The sequence below is a fragment of the Acanthopagrus latus genome, chromosome 23 (assembly GCF_904848185.1).
Source record: "Acanthopagrus latus isolate v.2019 chromosome 23, fAcaLat1.1, whole genome shotgun sequence".
In the NCBI taxonomy this organism is placed as follows: Eukaryota; Metazoa; Chordata; class Actinopteri; order Spariformes; family Sparidae; genus Acanthopagrus; species Acanthopagrus latus.
In genome coordinates this window covers 21,710,420-21,726,001 of record NC_051061.1, presented here as the reverse complement: position 1 = coordinate 21,726,001, position 15,582 = coordinate 21,710,420, and the positions used below count along the sequence as shown (strand labels likewise).

At 42.8% G+C, this 15,582-nt stretch overlaps 1 long non-coding RNA gene across 5 annotated transcripts; it reads left to right on the top strand.

The window, feature by feature from the left end:
• Positions 1–6,259: 6,259 nt before the first annotated feature.
• Positions 6,260–13,317, top strand: LOC119014391. 5 transcript variants are annotated; one of them, XR_005072960.1, is made up of 5 exons: positions 6,260–6,372; positions 7,102–7,255; positions 8,374–8,544; positions 9,523–9,644; positions 9,937–13,317. It is a non-coding gene; the product is annotated as an uncharacterized LOC119014391 (long non-coding RNA). The 5 variants fall into 5 exon arrangements; XR_005072959.1 differs by having other exon boundaries at positions 9,237–9,644; XR_005072958.1 differs by having other exon boundaries at positions 9,523–13,317.
• Positions 13,318–15,582: the final 2,265 nt, after the last annotated feature.

The window sequence follows — 15,582 nt, the reverse complement described above, 5'->3', positions numbered from 1 at the left end:
CCGCCGCGTGGAGGAATCTCCCAGCTTCTATTTCCTGCCTGAAAAACTCACAGGGAGACATCAAGATATATAGGATGGAGATGACAGGGGACGAGACAAGAATAGCTGTTTTTTTCCTCCTTAAATAAAATGTTCTCCGACACGCTTCTGACCGCAGATGCACATGACGGCACATATGCATACGCTCACTTAAAAAAAAACAAAAAGAAAAAACGCCCAGACCAACATGAATGCTTTCTATATAAATTATGAGTGAATAAAATCCCACAAATGCTAAATCACCCATCCTTCATGCTCTTTATGGCACGAGCACAGATGGGAAACACTTTTTTTCCACACAGCATCCAGCTGTCAGGAGAGACTGAGTCAGAAGTATTAAGCAGAAAAACTTTCAAAATTCCAAAAAGAAAAAAAGAGAGAAAAGTTTGAGATTAAAGCAAAAAAAAAAAACAAAAAAAAAACAGCACCACAACGTGTATTCTCTCATCCCAAGTGACCCTGAAATCATTTCTGATTCCAAACATCACTGCCGTAACTTGAGACTTAATTAAAACAGTGTGTTGTTAATAATTTAGCGCCAGCAGCGAGATTCACCCAGTCATAATCATTGAGTACGAAGTGAGGTGTTGCACAGGGGAGGGGAAAAAAAGGGAGGGGGGGGAATAAAAATCAATTATTCACTGCTATTTTTACGCACATTAAATCCAGTTCCATAAAAAAAAATCTGTGAGGGAAGCGGCGCTCACATCGTGTGTCTGCTCACAGACATACACCTGCATACTTAAAAGGCAGTGTGGCCACCAGCCACCGACAAAGACCTTCTAATCCAGCACTGGTGGCTAACAAGGGTTTCTATACTGGTGTGACGAGGCTGCTGAGGCAAACATTTCTCCTTTAATTATACAACAGTGAGCCGGAGAGTGTCTTGCAGCTCTCTGGTGTCTCCGGCCCGAGCAGAGCTCGCTCCAAATTAGAGAGCAGTGTGACAGTAGCCGCGATGCATCTCTGTGGGGGGAAACATGGAGTGGCGGTTTGCACGGCTGCTGATCCATTTATGGGCTTCGAGTGCGCTTCCCACATTGAGGATGAAAATATGTAGATAATTTGAGAGAGCTTGTGAAAGCTTGCACATACAGGCACAGAAGGATAATTACACGCAGAAAGATGGCACAGAAATGATTTAGAAAGAGGTTCTCTTCACACATGAAGGGTTCGAACGCATTCGGAATAAAGATGTTTAACGTATTTGATCATTTTTGTCCTCGGAAGTGTGTCTCTGCAGTGACATGAGACCCTTTTTAAGGAGACTGCATGTGGAGCCGGAGGGTGACACTGCAGGAAGACGTCCCCCAGTACAGCGTTAGCATCAGAATCAGAATATATCCAAACATCAACATCTTACATTCAGTTTTCTCGTGTGCATCGTACATACATACATACATAGCTCTAATTACAGCCTCTCATCTGTCACTGGGCTAAACAAGCCTGAGCGTCTGATGTGATATCTGCTGGCAGATCAAATGAAGGATGGCGGTCGTGGCCTAATTGAGGGGTCAAACTGAAGTAGCTGTGTTATTTCAACCCCAGTGACCCGGGCCGGTCACCCCCCCGAGTCTCCCCGGTGGATCTCAGAGTGGATGAGGGAGTCGCTACCAGCCGAGCTGTAGGTGTTTGGACTGGGTGTCTTTGTTTGCCTTCCCAGCCTCGATACCCCTCTCTGCTGACTGATGATTCAGAGTCCTGGTGCCGGCTGGAGTCTGGAAGGAGGAGAGCTAGAATTACACCTTTAGCAAACACTCCACTGCTCAAAGTTCAGAAAAGGGGTGGATGAGATTCACCGCTTACACCGGCTAAAAGCTTCACAAGCAGCAGGAGTTGCCAGGTCTCAGACTCTATCTGCTCCAACAGATGTCAGGATACCTTTCTTATCCATCTGTGAGGCTGCTCTGGTGGGCTGATTCATCAGCAGTTGGATCGTCTGCTTCCTCTGATTGGATGGAACAGCCTACTTCCTCCCTCTTCCTTTACTTTCCTCTGGGTTTACACCAAGTCATCCTCATTTGTCATCGAGTGAAAAATAACTCAGGCCTAAATAAGTTGTTGCGAGAGAGCCCTGAGATTTCTCTTGGTGCAAAAAAGCTGCTGTTGCTGTGCAGCAGCTGCAAATTCATTAATGACTGGGTCCACTTACGCCATCAGGACCACCCCACAAGCTATGGGCTTTGTTTTTGTATGTTTCAATTGCTTCTGTGTGATTTTATTCACTTTTTATGAGGCTGACATGGATTTGGATACAACAGACGACTGAAAGGGCAAAGACGGTATAAACATCCTAAAATGTGCCTTTATTTTGACGAGTTTTAACGTAGCAGAGATTGCTTCTTTCCTGCAAATTCAAGTCTGAGACTGTATGAGTAAGAATTCCCAATTAGGTCTTTAACGAGTGTTGATGTGATCGAGGCGGGACAATGTAAGCAGCACAGAGGCCAGAAAACCTTTTTAAAGCAGCTGGCATAAACCTGTAAACACCAAGGAACCCCAGTCGTAAGCAGCCAGTCTAAACCTCGTTACACCACAGTTAACCCTGTCAGAGAGAGCAGTCCGACACCTAAACATTAGGACAGACGGAGAGAGACGCACCGAGGACGGAGAGACATATCTGCTCGGATGGGTTCAGACGGGGTTAACAGGTTCCTTAAACATCTGCGTAGTGCAAATATTGACAGTGACTCCATCGTCTAATCTAACGACCTCGTCCACGTCTGATCTCGCAGACTAAAGAGCCCAAACAGCTGCTCTGTGATTGCTTCGCGTCTCGTCCTGAGGAAATCCAGACCAGTCCAGAATATGCGTTAAAACCCATATCGCTTATTATCAACCAGGCGGTCCACGACGGAGAAGAGAGAGATTAAAAGTGTCAGAATTTATCCAGAAGAGAGCTCCAAAAGTATAGAGGGCAGCATGTCGCCAGAGTTTAACACGACTGCTGCTCGATGCTAACTATTCTTGGCTGTAGCTAGCTAACGTTAGAGAATTAGCTCATGGCTCAGTTGGCTGTGGATACTAAAATATACCTGGACAAAGACTTCGGATCATGGGGTGACACTGGACTGGGACTGAACACAACCTCTAAGACTGTCAGAGGTCAATTTAAAGATGGGGGATAAAGTAAGGAGGTGATTTACGGAGACTCTGACCATGACTAGGACGCTAGGGAGGAGAGACAGTTGAAAACAGCGAGTAGAGCTGGAATATTTTCACATCTTCATCTGTGAACTGAGGATTTATTTTGACCAAACCAGAGATGAGTGTGGTTTTGTTGAGTTTCATTGCATTTATCTTGGGAAAGTGTGTTTTATGATGACTTAACGAGGCAATTAAGCTCATCTTGGTTCGGAGTAGGGTTTTATTTTCTGTTTGGTAAGGAAAATAGATGCACAAGTAACTCCTTTATTGTCCTTTTGTGAATTAGCTGTGTTCACTTATCACACTAAGAGCTTAGAGAGCTGGTCAAATATAGCAACTGACTCTAAATATCCCAACTAAAACTACTGTGTGCTGTCAGACTATCCCCTTTAGTTTATCAGAAATCTCTGCCACACAATACAAATACATCTTTGATATCATGTCAACATTGTTGTCTCTTTATTTGTGCAATGCTGTGATCCAACAAGTGAACAGCGAACAGGTGATATGGGGTCAGACAGGCTGTGACACAGACACCATTCATCAAAAAGATTTAAATGCTGTTATCATAAAGCAAAACAGTTACGTAATGTTTGTTTTAAGGGGGTAGGTTTTACTGAAGTGAAGCCAGAGAGGGATGGATGCACATCCTATTAGTTCATCATGCAGCACTTGAGAATAATCTGACTTTAATGAGAACTGTGTAACATTATCTTCTCCTATTACACCTTTTTAATAGATAATGATGTGATTATGTCTGGGGAGGGGAAATTATTTAATCATCTGAGTAATTTCATCTCAGTTCTGCCCCCTTTGTTATCGTGTAACAAGTCTAATTTAAAAACATCTGAGCGGGTTAACATGAAACGTGAGCTCGAGACGATGACGTGCGAGGCTGTTGTGTAACTCAATCAGCTTCACATTTCAAAATAACAATGACAATCCCGTTATATGAGTAATTAAAAGTTCAGTAAGTGTATGATCCATCATTCGTTCGGGGCTCTTCAGAGAAAATGGTTTTGTTGAAAAGCGCCGCTCTGCCCCGGAGATGTGTCTGCCTGAACAAATTTTCTATTATGCAGCTTGTGTCAAAATAACAGTTAACTGAGACAAGCCAGGTTAATTCAAACGTCTCCAAGAGCCACTTATTCTAATTCTTCATTGATGGTGTCAGGCGGAGAAACGGCCCCGGGCCCCACAGCAGGGCTGTGAACCCTGTAAACGTGTTTTGGAAAAAGTCTGAAGTGGCGAGTGAATTGTGGTTAAGCAAGAAAACACTTAAACACTTAAAACACGCCTCTCCTCCAAAAAATCAGGCGCACCCTCCTGCACAGCTGGCATGCTCCTCATTATTGCCTGATGGATCTCTGGCTACTGGAGTGTGTCTTATTCTCTCCATCTATAAACATCTATTATTTATAAAAGCAGCGAAATACAGAGTTGGAAATGGAGAGCATTACACGGATGAAGTGCGTATCGTTGTGCAAACAAAACCGCGCCAGGACTTGATTGCTCATTCATCAAGAATGTCGGACTTCAAAAAAAAAGGGGTCTGAATTCTTTGGATGTTTGACAAAAGCCTCAAGTGGCGACGGCAAACAATGGTGATCATTAGCCATATCGAAAAGAGCATCGGCTAATGAGCCAGTTAACCTTTCAACCTGCAGACACGGGGCTGCTGATTGGCCGGTGAAGTCGAGCATGAAGCTTTGTGTCACCTCTCTGTGGACATCATCCATCTCCCGCTGTTCAGTTTTTCCTTTTTTGGTTAAAACGTCTACATGTAGGGAAATAAAAACTCCAGAGACATTAAATTCAAAATCAAAGTTACATCTCCCCAATTGTGAGCCGGCTGATAGAAGAGCTAGTTTTTGTATCATCTGATAGTTAAACCATTGACGGATCTGTTCTACTTTTAAATGCCTTTTTCAGAAGTCTGCAAAATTCGGGTGAAGAGCAAACTTTTTTAATTGCCTCCTCCTCAGCTAATAGCAGAAATTGATGGCTGCCACAGCCTTGACCCTTCTGCTACCGGCATTTAAAAGAAGCAGAACCTGCATACCTTTCACTGATTCATCCGAGAAAAAAAATAAGTCTTCCTCTCTGTGTTTCTCTGTGTGCTGCTGATGTATGAGTCAGCGCTGACAGCATTCAGCATTAATGTCTTCCATTAACCATTATTACATAAAACCTCACTGCATTCATCCTCGCTGCGTGAAAATAAGTGCATTTAATGAAAAAATAAATATGTCCAACACGCTGTCAGGAATAATTACTAGACGTCCCGGTGTCTCTGACAGGAGTAACGAGTGCTCCTACGGCTCCATTGGCACCTTGAGTGTGTGCGTTCGCACTGTAACGAGACTCTTCCATCTGCGGCTGTCAAGGTGTCAAGAAACCTTTTGACGGCTCGGAAAGTTCACACCATGTTCGGTTTTGTCGACTTCACCCTGCTGCCTGACATATGACCGGCGCCGGAGCAAACATCATCACTGAACTCCTGGGTCGTAAAAAGCAGGATTAATGGGAGGTAGTTCTGTGAGGCTACCGGGGCGGTCAAGACGCGATAGGGCCTCAAAGCTGTACCGGTCATCATGGGTCATGTTACTCACTTTATTATGTTCAAAACAGCTTTGTCAACAGATGATAGCATTCTACATTTACATATATAAGGATGTGAAAATTGGCCACAGCAACAGAATATAAACATACAGAACATCACAGTGCAGCAAAACATATTGATGAGCAGTTATGTCTTTCCTCACCTCGATCAGAGAGGTCCATCGATCCTCGATGTGTGATAGAAGGACTGATCGACGACAGGACTATAAGTCACAGGTTCCAACCTCTGCCCCCTATTTCCTATTGCACAACAAGCATCATAAATCTGATCTGCCCATAAAAGTCCACATGTATTGAGTCTATAATTATATATGCTCAGGGTGCATGTGTTAACTGTACCATAACTTCGCATGCAAACACACAAAACACCATGTAAATGATCTAAATATTCTGTTTTTCACGTTTGTTCATTCAGTTGTTTTAAACAGGCTGACGCTTTTATTTTGAAAGAATCGCCAGCGGAAGTGAGAAACAGAGGCACGGAACTAAAAACATTACTCGTCTTAAAAGAAGAAAAAACGTCGTGTTTTGTATGATTTAGCACCTGGCTCATGAAGGCACAAGGTTTGTCAATGTTTCGTGTCACATTGTGCGCAAAATTCTGCTACTTATAATGTCGTTTTTAATCGTTTTTGTGAGTTTGAAGCGACAGTGTAAGTTAAGCTAGCTGTTCGTTAGCATGTGCACCGGAAGTCTGCTTGGTAATCAGTTACATGACCTGTTTTAAAGAAGTTTGTTATTTTATGTGGAAGAAAGCGTAAAATAAGCTGTATTTCATGTTTAAGGGTGATGTTTACTGTACTTTAAGTTCACATACTATAATATGTCAAATTACCTCCAAGCACCTTAAAGGTGCCTGTCACAAAAACAGCCTCTGTTAAAGAGGCACTATGTAGTTTTTCATTTTACAAGAAATCCAACTCAGAAATGTAACGTTTTACAATATTAGTGAGCTAATAATTCATGCTAGAAATATTTATTGATCTCCAGAACAGTGTTTGAAGCTAAGTGGCAGGGTCCACCACATATGAACCAAAGTAAAACAGTATGAGACTGTTTATTACTTTTTATCACGCACAAAAACAAAGGGATATTGTTTATTTAGTTTGTCTGGGCATAAGGAAATCAGTCACTGAAGATCTCTCTCTTCTGATAAAATGTCCATCTCCCCAAAGATACACAGTGCTCCTTTTAAAAGGGTTCAAAAGAGATATTTCATGGATGTGTATGGATTTAAAATACTTTGGGTTTTCTCATCAGCTCTTGTGGTGTGTTTTCATCTCCATCATTCAGGCCATTATTCAGTGTGGGAATGCTGCACACCGAGCCAGTTGCTTCTGTCCAGCGTGTGTGGTTACTGCCGAGCCAGATGTCCGGACCACAGCGGCCTCGTGTTAAGCCCGCGAGGGGTTCACAGGTCCCGTTCAACAGCTGCTGAAGACGAGCGGTGAGTGAAGCTGAACAACCCCGATGGCTCGCCGACGTTTGTGTGATCTGAGTGCAGCCTGCTAAAACAATTGAGAGGCAGGATGTTGGAGGATGACGCCTGTACGAATGTGGGCACCTTACTTTGCTGCAAAAAAAAGGATGCATTTAAAAAAATACCTAATTGTTTCACACTTGCAAATGTAGAAAAGCTTAGCTCAGACAGCGGTCTTTAGCTTGGCAGCCTTGTGTAGCTGTCATGAAATGGTTGAAAGTTGTCCCGATGTCAAGAATATCATGTTTTCTTATGACTAATGCAGCTCAAAAAAATGTCCTGATGTCTTGTTAAATAGATCCAGTGGTTTCATACTTACAAGTGCAAATACCATCTTTGAATGGTGGTTTAGTTATCCAGATGCTTCACGCTTAGAAATGTTGAATTGCCATCTTGAAGAGTTGTTTCTAGCTCTGCTGCTGTTAGCTGTGGTGCTACCACGCCCTCCTTCACCCCCTCATATGATAATCGGCTCATGTGCATGTACTGTGAACGTGATATGACACAGATTGAAGTATTGTCAATACAGTAAGTACAACACGTATCACGCGCAGCAATCTGGAGTGAGTTTTGATGACGTGTTGACATGATGCGCCAGAAATATTCCCATCAAGGTTTCTCTCCTGTCAGCACATCTGGATGGTAAACTGCTGCCAATCCTTTCTGAGTTTATTGGTTTTGGAAATGTTTTATCATTCAAAGTGATGTGTAAATACCAGAAGAGGGTTGTTTGATTTTAAATCATGTTGCCAAAACTTGAGAAAAATACCTCACTTACTCCCCCTCCTCCACTCAAAAATGTGTTTTGCTTGTTGTTACTTCACTTGGATGTTTGCAGGATGATGTATGTGCCGAGTTTGACATTAGAAGACTGTTTTCACATTCATTGGCTGAAGGGGGAAAACTTTTCTGAGCTCACCTCTGTGCTGGACATTAATATATTCACCTTCTGTGACGTAACAGCTAGATGGAAGCCAGTAATTGTCCAATATTCAACTTACGAATGTATGATGTGGAAGCTTGAGACTCTAGTGCACATATACTGAGGAGTATTCACTATTTTCTATTTTCTATCTGTGACACAGCCCACTGTGACGTCGCCCATTGGTCTGCGGACTACCGTTTTCAAAGTCTCCAGTTTGGCATCGCAGCTGTCGCCATCTTGTTTCTATCGGAGCCAGGAGCGACCACATTTGGTCCAGATGGCGACGCTGTGGAGGATATCCTCGCGGTGGTACCGACTTGTCAATCACAAGGTAGCCACACTCTAAAGCAAACTCTGCTTTATCGCCTATTTTACTCTAAATGGGACCATGATTTATAAAATTAACATCGTGCTGTATTGGAGAGGAGTTAAACAAGTGACTGAGGCCATAAACTCATTAGGAAACTTTTTTACTGAGGTTATAATCAAATGAGAAGTAGGATGATTTTCTCATAAGCTTACATACAACTGGACTTCTAATTGAAACCAGTGGAATCACTCTTTATGGGTCGTTAAAAACACTTCTGCACCAGCTTCACTTTCCCCACAAGAAGTTAACACATCGACAATTTGTTGAAATATAACGAGACCATTTATTCTCACTAGAAATTTATACAAATGTCTGTTTTTGTCGTTTTTCACTTTCCATGATAACACATTTCATGAATTCCTAATTCACGCCAGTACGTGTCATGATGTACTCTGCGAACTCGGGCTGCGGCTGAACTTTGACATGGATTTGTGTCGGACGCCGGGATAATCAGCAAAGTAGCAAAGACGAGGAAGAGGGCAGCGCAGCCGTGTCAGCTATTATACTTCCTTCAATTTAAATTAACAAATTGGTGGCGTGCACTTGCTTCCTGTCTTAAGAAGCTTTTCGAAAGATTAATTGCTTCAGTCCAGGCTTTTACAATGTAGGTCAGATATTGAGCTTTATTTCAGTCTGTTCATTATTTGCATCAGCAGCGAGAGAGAGAGAAGAAGAAGCCAAGAGCCGCTGAACCTCCTGAGCTACAGTCACGCTGTCTCTGGGTGGAAGTCGCCTTCTTGACGAGCCGAAAGCCATTTTTCAAAGTTCGTAGGGCATGAAGAAGCCATCTTTTAAAGCCGACAGCGCTTTGATCCTGCGGTTTGACGTGATTTGTTGCTGATTAATGTGGAATTTGGTCCTCTCGTTCATGTGGATACGTCCCCTCCCCTCAACACACACTCACACATCCACTCATCCTCTAACTCTGCTTCCTCGCAGCCACACAGCAGCGCTGACGAGAGAGAGACGCCAAAAAATGCATCGCAGCGCTGCAGGGAACACTGCCTGTTTTCCTCTGGTTGGAGAATAGGGAAAGAAAAATGTCACCCCACGGGCCAAATGTAAGAGAATAAAAAACACGGGGAAAGAATTTGTTAAAAAATGGATTAGAAGCCATCCGAAACTACTGGAAAGTGTTTTCGCTGAGAATTCACTGCACAGTGTTTAATACAAGCCCAGCCACAGTCAACAGAGGTTGTTCCAGGTGAAATAATTTGATTTGCTTTTTTTAGACATAAAACACATGTTTACAGCGCCAAGAGAAAATAATAAATGTCAACACTTAATGTCAAGCTGTATGCGTCATTGACCGCAGCAGTCTGTTTGAACTCCGTGCCCTCTCTGTCTCCATAGTGTGGAAGTGGAAACTCATTTTTGACACTGCATTCCTGATTTTGACCCGAAAGTGGCATCCATCATTGTTCAAACGGTGTTTCCTGCTCAGGGTTATGGCGAAGGGATAAAAACAAGCAGCTTCGACCAGGTACTCCCTGGAACACAAATAGAACAGGCCGGATCCGTACGAACACAGAGAGGGGTCGGAGGATCTCAAAGAAAACGTGTTTTTACCTTGTTTGTTAGAGAACTTCAGAAATTATAAATATCCTGCGGCTAACTTTCAATTAACAAATAAATGTTTGAGGGACCTTCAAATTTCCAGCGTCAGCAACCAGAAAAGCATCATTACGCTTCTCAGTGTCTCTAAACACGACAAAATAGCGACTTTAACTACAACACTGCATTCCATCACAGTCTGACTTTCACTTCAGCTACATTTTGGTTAAGTGTGTTTTGCCGCTTTCACTGTTGTTGTTGTTGTTTCTGCTCTGTTTTGATCCAGTGTCTGTAGTGATGTGCTGGACATGTCAAGGCTGTTTGGACTGTTTCCCACACCAGCTGTGATATGAATGAATCAATGACTGATTTTGTTTTCATGCACAACCCTGAAGTAAAGCTGTAGCAGTCAAACATTTCATTTCATGACAAAATGACAGGTTCATTTGCAGTTCGGACCTCGAAGAAATGTTGTTCTGCCTTCTCTCTCAAGCTTCACAAACAGACAAAAGGTTTTAAGAATCATCCTGTCAAAGGAAATCAGCATCAATTGAGGACGTTATAGTAAAAAAGTACATCCTTGAGACAGCACAGCAAAACAGAAATTAATCTTATTCTCAATTTCACCTAGCTCACACAACAAGGCCTGTCCTCCTGTGGCATTAAACCTGATGTCCCAGTTCAGTATCTTTCTTTAGTGAGTCTTTATTCTTCAAGTCTATTCCAAGATAAGATATAATCACTTTCTCTCTCTGCTGCTCCGACTAACTGGTCTCTACTGCGGCTTCCTGGTACTAAAATAAAAGCTGTGTTTGTGTTGCTGGCTGCCGCTTGCATCATCCATCCTGTTCTCTGTACGTCAGCTCGCGCCTTTCAGTGTGGAGGAAAAGAAAAGGGATGTTTTTTCCTCAACTGCTGAGCCACCAAAAGACCAGCCACCCTCCTGAGAAACCTTGTCTCAGCCACTTGATCATACTCTTCAAGTCGCGACCCGACCTATCCAACTTGACCAAAACAACGTCACCAAACTAAACTTAGAAGGCATGACTTTATTGGAGAACTTGTTTCTAAGTGAGCAGGAAAAAAGCTAAATGATCTACTCTCCTCCTTACAAAACTAGTTTGAAGAGTTAATTGGAGAAAGTCGGCGTCGAAGTTGACTTACGATTGTCAAACATCATAATTTGAGTAATGAGTCAGGCAAAATGGCCACATGCAAGCCTATTCTCTGAATACAATGTAGTCATTACAGTGATAATAGTGACTGTAATGCTGCAGAAATAATTGAATTAGTCTGCCTTGTCTCTCCTAATACAGAGAAGCTCCCATTCCTCTGAGCTCTGGGTCACTGGTTGGTGGAAACGCTTCACCAAGTGACCAGAGAGGAGCGCAGACTGTTTAACTGTGTGGAGTTAATAACTGGATGTAGCGCAGATAATGTCCCGGTACTGTAAATGTGGGATGACATCTATTAGAAGTGTGTGTGTGTGTGTGAATACATGTCTGTGTGTGTGTGTTTAAGCAATGAGGACATGAGTTACAAGGCTGAACCACCCACCCACGCCGCTGCTGAAGGCTGCAACAGAGGCCAAGTCAGGAGAGCCGGAGCAGCGTCGAGCGGGTGGTCGTCTGCAGCTCGCTCTATAAAACATCTCTGTACGTGAGGCTCAGAAATATACTTGGCCTTGTGCTGAAGTCCAACGATTATCCAACTAGTTTCTCTTCTCTCTCCTTGAGGTGATGTGTTTTTAATCTCTCCGCTATAACGAGGCAACACAAGCTTTAGTTTTATTTATTCATCCGTATGTTTGATGGATTTATGAACTCAAACATTCAGTCAAAGCGTCAGTGAAATATGTCGGCCAGATGTCCCTGGAATTAAGTTGCCATTGGACGAATCCTCACCTCAGAGATGATATCCAATGCTAACGATCATTGCAGAAAGTCGAGTGCCGGCCCTTTATGTAGCGAGGCAGAATGCACAGGAGGAAACTGACCAAGAGGGACACTGGAATGGGGAGAAAAGGCGTGTTAGCATTTCGTATCTGCAGAGACTTGCAGCTCTCTGCCTGGATCTTCTTATTTTCTCAATTTGTTGCTGCTCGGGACACTTAACCAACCCAAAATGTGGGTATGTGATGGCACCAGACTACAACAGCCACTATCTTTGTGACGCGTTCAGGAACAGCTGGGACAGATCCCACTGATTTCACCTTTAAGTTTAATAGCATTTGAATTATATTAGTATGACATGCGGTTCAGTTAGCTTTGCACAGAAAAGTCCTTCAGAGGGAAACTTTTTAGCCTGATACTTTGAGTATATTTCAGAGCGTGTACTGTATTACTTTTACATAAGAATGTGTGTACTTTTGATTTGGTTAGCATTTGCATTTGTTTTTAAAGAAGGTGAAAGAAGAGGACACCATCGGTAGATCTCTCAAGTCATCCTCAGCACTCTGCCATCAATTAACAAATCCTCCTGCGGATGGTCTTGGTCCTTGTAGTGCATATATGCGACTAATTACTTTAGTTATCCCGCCTTACGCCTACAGCATTACATTGATTATCTGCCATAACTATAAACCTTCCACCTTGTTTCCACGCACAGATATTATAAAAAGCGGCACTTAGAAAAACATTGGCAGTGTATGCTAATAGAGGCTGGCAGTGAACATGGTCCAAGGTTTTGCAGAACTGTGAGAGGCTAATAAACTCTTGAAAAGAATAATTTCATATGTCATATGTTATTTTTAGCCCATAGAATGAGGACTAGAGGATAGGACTAGAAATAGCATAAAAGCATAACTCATTGCCTGAGACCAAGGATCAGTAGCTGGTTGAGTAAGATGGGAACAAATATGACAGCGGAAAATATTTAACATTAAAGGTAACCACAGTACTTTAATTTCCATCTTAAAGATGGTGATGTTTTTAATCTAACGGACCCAGAGGATAACCCTAATGAACAATCTGAGAGAGAAGATTGCTGAATGTTTGGGGTGATGAGGAGAAGCTTCTATTACTTTCTTTTTCCTCTTTCTGTCTTTAATACCTAATATTTATATTTATTCTCTCACAGTCCATTTGTTGGTTGGTCGGTTGGTTTGTTAGCCGGATTACACAAAACTACTAAATCCCTTTAACTGTTGGTGTTGATCCAAATAAATGGATGGATCCAGGATTCTTTTCTCACTTTCTTTAAAGGTCCAATTTGTAAGAAAGTAGATTTTTTAGATTTTCTCATTTCCAACTCTTCAGATACTGACGCCAACCTGACCTACAATGGGAAAATCAAATTTTTCCAAATGGGATCTCTTTATATTCCAAGATAATCGTTTATTTCTCAGATGAAAAGGATCCAGTCTTATTAAGGTGGCTGGTATCTATGAGTGAGTACAACTGGATGCAGATCCAAATAAAAATCATGATCTAGTGGATTTAAATATTTTTTTTGTGACATTGAATTGGGCTTGATTGAATTAAAGGGGGCTTTTGCAGCATAACAGATGTATACAGTCTATTAAATGCCATTCTTACTATCATTACAATAATTGTTTTGTTATTAATGCAATGAGTTACTTCCCTTCCTCTGTTTATGACTCAGGCTGTGATTGGTGAGAAGAGATTTCCGAGTGTGTGTATTAAAGATCACTGTTCTACTAGATTGGAGGTATTTGATTGAAACAAACCTTGATGGGTCCGGAGCCTCACCTAATCAAACCGGCACAACGGCACTCAGCACCCTGAGTGCCGCTGCTGACGCAGATGTAGCACTCGCTCAGTGGAAAGTGAAATGAAAGGTGACGTGAAGAAAAACAACAGAACGGAGACACTTTCCTGCGCTATAGATGAGACGGATGACCCAGATAAGGATCTCTCCTGTGGTTGAGGCTGATATTAATTCCATACTGCGACAAGTGCTCCGTTCCAATCATCGAGAAAGGAGTGGGAGCATCTCGAGTCTGTCGTCACCAATAAATGCTGGGGAAAACATCCAGCAGCACCCACGTTTGATATTATACCGATTCTATACGTCGAGTGCCAGTGGCTGTGTTTTCAAGATATAGGAGAACAGCAACGATAGAAAGAGAGAAGATCAGAGGTTGTAAAATAGTTCCTCTGCATAACTTCGAGCAGCTGGTGTGTGCACCCACAAGGATGGAAAAACTGGGCTGTAGGGTTCAGCCTGTTGTCTCACAATTTGACTTAATGGAAGTCATCAAAGGCACGAGCAGCTGAGAGGAAGGTTTTGAGTGATTACAGGATAATTGCAGAAGCTTTTAGATGTGGTATGATGCAGCTAAGGCGAGGGGGGAAAGGAGGAGGAGGAGGAGGGGCGGGAGGAGATTCCTGGTGGTTTGACTTTGGGTGCATTCTTTGGCAGATCCTCTGTTTGGCTAAATTAATGATCAGAGTTTGTTTTGGTGGCGCTCAGATGAACCATCAGCTCCCCTCATGTCATCTGACGTGTTTTGCTCCGCCGCCTGTTTTTTTTTCCCCGAGTAGGAGCAACAAGTTCTCGTCTCAAAAGAGCAAATATAGCGGTGGGAAAAAGAAAATGAGAACTTGTCATCGCAGTGACAATGAGTGACAGCGCTCCCCTGATACCATGGCAACACGAGGAATTCAACTCAATGGAGCCCGTGACGAATCAGGACCTTGATGTTCACTGAGGACCGCGGGGAGAGGGAGATCAAGCATGGAGCTCAGTCAGATCAGGAGCGGTTCGAAGGCTTTATATAAGACGTGAAACTTGATAGCAGGGGTGGGAATCATTCTGACGCTCGCTGTTGTGAACCAGCGCCTCAATTTATAGAGTGAAAAGGACAACAAGACAAAGGGAGAATGGCATGGGTATCATTTTGGCTAGCATTTAACGCCCTGTGAGGAGCATGTTGGCTTATCAGTTCCCTGCATTGAACAGCAATGCAACAGGTTCTGAGAGGGAGAAATCAAGTCTGATCAAACAAATCAGGTATGTTCAAGGTGTAGATTCACATGATTGATCGAGAATTCAGGTTTGCATTGCTCAGTGTGCTGTTTGTAAAAATTCTTGATCCCTCTGGTGAGACTCATGATGATCATGACTCCAGGCTCTCCGTCTTCACTGGTGAACCTGTAGTGAATCTGATATTTACAGGTATCGACCTAAGAAATCATTAAAGTGTCTGATTTCCCCTTTTCGTGACTTCCTTTGCTTCCATACAGTGCAGAAAGAAAGACGTCTACATCTTATCTTTTGGTTTTAGTCCTCTTGTTTATCACAGTATTTAGTTATCAGTATTGTTACCGCTCAGAAGGTGGAGCCGCTAATTTGAGGGCCGGTGGTTCAATACCTGGATCCCCCTGCTGCACATCAAGTATCCTCAGGCAAGGTACTGGACCTGAAATTACTCCTGACGGCTGTTGCATCGGTTTCTAATCGTTATTGTTATTGTATGTGTGA